This window comes from Neophocaena asiaeorientalis, unplaced genomic scaffold, assembly GCF_003031525.2.
Source record: "Neophocaena asiaeorientalis asiaeorientalis breed wild unplaced genomic scaffold, Neophocaena_asiaeorientalis_V1.1 scaffold479, whole genome shotgun sequence".
In the NCBI taxonomy this organism is placed as follows: Eukaryota; Metazoa; Chordata; class Mammalia; order Artiodactyla; family Phocoenidae; genus Neophocaena; species Neophocaena asiaeorientalis.
The window spans coordinates 3,038,070-3,041,245 of record NW_020173774.1 but is presented as its reverse complement, the minus strand read 5'-3'; the positions used below and the strand labels follow the sequence as shown (position 1 = coordinate 3,041,245).

At 59.8% G+C, this 3,176-nt stretch overlaps 1 protein-coding gene across 4 annotated transcripts in view; it reads right to left on the bottom strand.

Moving 5' to 3' along the window:
- Positions 1 to 1,963, bottom strand: part of TAGLN (transgelin) — a 5,484-nt gene extending 3,521 nt beyond the window's left edge. Inside the window, exons 1-3 of one of the 4 annotated variants that reach the window (XM_024751662.1) lie at positions 1,822 to 1,938; positions 887 to 991; positions 407 to 532 (exon numbers count right to left, since the gene is read on the bottom strand). The gene's annotated coding sequence lies outside the window, so the exon portion shown is untranslated. Of the gene's footprint in view, positions 1 to 406; positions 533 to 886; positions 992 to 1,821 lie in introns of all 4 variants that reach the window. The other 3 variants (XM_024751664.1, XM_024751661.1, XM_024751660.1) reach the window with 3 other exon arrangements.
- Positions 1,964 to 3,176: the final 1,213 nt, after the last annotated feature.

Sequence of the window (3,176 nt, the reverse complement as noted above, 5' to 3'; positions counted from 1 at the left end):
CCCGAAAAAAAAAAAAAAAAAAAGAAGAAGGGCTCCTCTAAATTCCAGCCACTGGGCAACTCACTTCTCTCTGAGTCTGTTTCCTTATTTGTAAAGTGAGGGCCAAAGAATTCAAAGGCCAAGTCCCCCCCTTCCCCACCCCGCTGTGTGTCTCATCCCTGCTTCCCAACCTCCCGAGGACTCCTGGGTGAAGAACTGTGATCAAAATACACAAGCAGCTGGGACCAGGCCATCCTTCGTCTTGGCCTCCCACCCTCCCTCCTCATCTCAGCCTTCACCGTCCCATCCCAGGCAGGCAAGGTGCATCCCTGTGGTCCGGGCACCACCACCCTCCCCACCTTCCATGCTCAGACCTTCTTGCCTTCCCCTCCCCACCTCCCCTCCCATCTGCCTTCCCCTCCCAGACCTCGCGCTGGGCCGTGAGGAACAGGGTGCCAGCCGTGTGTCCCCCACCCCTAGCTTCCGGTCTCAGGAGATTCAGGACAGTCAAGGTGTCAAGGCTCACAGTGACAAGTACACAAAGTTGCGGCCCCTAGATCCAGAGACAACATTTGGGTTTTGATCAGAACAAAGAAGGGGGATGAAAGGCACCCCCGCCTCCCTCCTGGTAGAGTCTGAAAGTGGAGGGTTCCATGAATCCCTCAAAGTCCTCTGACAAAGCCCTCCCCAGGCCCACCTTGGAGCTGCTGGGGAGGGGAGGGGTAAGGAGAGGGTGAAGGCAGGGCGGCAGGGCGGCCCACCCAGGGGCCTTTCTAGGCAAAGCCTCCTGGGACAGGATGGACAGGGCAGCCTGAGGCTCTGCTTTGACCCTCCTAGCCTGCGGCTCCATCCGCCTCCCCTCCCCTGAGAAAAATACAAGTCCAACTGCAAAGCTGGCACCTCCTACCAGCAGGAACCCAGAAAAACTGGCAGAACCAGTGGTCTCTGCAGGACTGCTGTGCCCCTCTCTCTTCAGAATAAGACACAGCACGTAGGATGAGCACACGTGGACCTGAGAAGGCAGGAGGGGTGGCTCATCTGAATTCTGGGGACAGGGGAGACCTTTCCGACTCACTGCTGCCCTTTGAAGAGCCACCACTGAGGGGAAGCAGCCAGACCCTTGGGGAAGGCCCTGCCTGGCCCTGCCCGCACCACCCAGGCTATCATTCCAAAGCTCCTGGCGGTGCTCAGCCCCACTCCTCTGCCCGGGGGTGGGGTGGGGGCTCCCACTCAGAGTATGGAGGGAGCTGTGTGCCTGGAAAGGCAGCTCTCTTCACTGGCCCTGCACCCTGCCACCCCAGCCTGTTCCAGAAGACGAGTCTTGTGGTCCTGCCCACTGCCGCAGTGGCTACCCAGGGGCTCTCTGATGCTGCTCAGGACCTGGGGACCCACCCGTGGGACACTGCTCTCCAGCCCTGGTGTACCACGCGCCTCTTCACCTCCTCGGACATCCTCCCAGGTAGATAGCAGACTACAAAACCTGGGTCTAAACCAGCACCACTTGGAGCCTATCACACCCCCATGGGTGTGACTATGGCTGAAAATGGGGAGCCTCCCTCACCCCAGTTCCCAGGTTTCCACCATCAATCCCTCTGCACCAACCAAGTCTCCCTGGGCATTTCAGTGAGCCCAAGGCTGCCCAGTCTAAGAGATACGGGACTCCGGCAACCCCATCCCACCCATCAAGCTAGGACCAGCTCAGCAGGTGGAGATTAGGAATGCGTGCTGGAAGAGGGTGGGGCTGCCCCAGGCAGGGCACCCGAGGCCTTGCCCGCGATACACCCACCACTACTGCCAAGCCCCAGCCCAACTCCCCTCCATCCCTGGGACAGATGTACTTACAGGCGTTCCTTGGTGCTCGCAGGAAGGAGTGAGCTCTGTCTGGACTTGGAGAGACAGGACGGGACGCTGGCTGGGTGAGGGGTTTAAAGGGCTGCCACCGCGGTGATGTCAGCCTCCCCGCTGCTGGCTCACCCCGGTCCCCTCCCTGCTAGAGGAAACTGGCTCCTTCTCCACCCCCAGCCCCCCCAGTGACTCCACACAGGCTCCATATTTGGGGAAAGACACCAAGTTGGAGCAGTCTACCGGGGGCTGCCCGAGACATTCTCTGCGTGCTTTGGAGATGGAGCGGGCGGGGGCGGGGCCGCGCTGCCGGCGGGTAACAGCCGGGAAAAGCCTTTTATGGACAGGACCATGAAGGCTTTCCCTGCTGTCTGGACTTACGGCTGCTCCTTCAACACTGTTTCCTGCCTCCGAGTTTGAGGGGAGGGGGAAATTCAAGAGGGGGCCGTCCAGGGAAAGAGGCTAGGGGCCCCCCTCCCTGAGGTTTGTGGGGGACTAAGCAGCCACGCTCTCCTCCAGGGGCTTTTGGCTCCAGTGGGAGACAGGAACTCACCTTTACTGAGGACGGGCTACATACCGGGCACTTTGCACATCCGCTCGTTTCATACTCACAGCTGCATCATGACAGCGAAATTACTATCCCATTTTACAAATGAGGAAACAAGGGCTTGGAGTGCATCTTACCCAAGGTCACGTGGTAAGTCTTGAGTGGCAGAACCTGGGTATCCCTGCCGACCACCCCGCCCCCTGCTCAGGTTGAGAGTTTACAGTTGGGGTGGGTCTTGAGTTCCACGCTTTAGCTGGGGGTGGGATTTGAGGGTTCAGCAACAGCTCAGTTGACCCTGGCCCCATCCAGGGGGTCTCTAGGGCCTGAGACACCAACACTGGGGTAGGAGGTTCAGAGGCTGCTATCATCCCTCCCTCCCTTTTAAACAGTCCCTACCCACCCTGGAAAACAGACTGGACTCCATCACCCAGGAAAGAGACCTGCTCAAATCTTGCTTCGGGGGTGGTGGTGGGGTACCGGGAACGGATAGGAAGTGAAGGAAGGTGAGAGGCCTCCAGTGGGGTCTCTGGCCTGCCTGCTGTGGCACCACCCCATCCTAGGGCAGCCTGGCAGGTAAGGGCTAACACTCTCCACCACACACCCGGCACCACCAGGAGAGGGACGGCCGGGCCAGGCAGTCTAGGGAGGGTCTGCCCATCACAGCCAGCTCCCGACGCCAGAGCCTAGTGGCGCGAAGAGCTATATTGCCCCCTAGTGGCATCTGCGGGGAAGAGCATGGAGAGGAGCTGGGGATCGGCTAGAGAGGAGCCCAGACCTCCGGTTGTGTCCTGAATTCACCAGCTTCCTC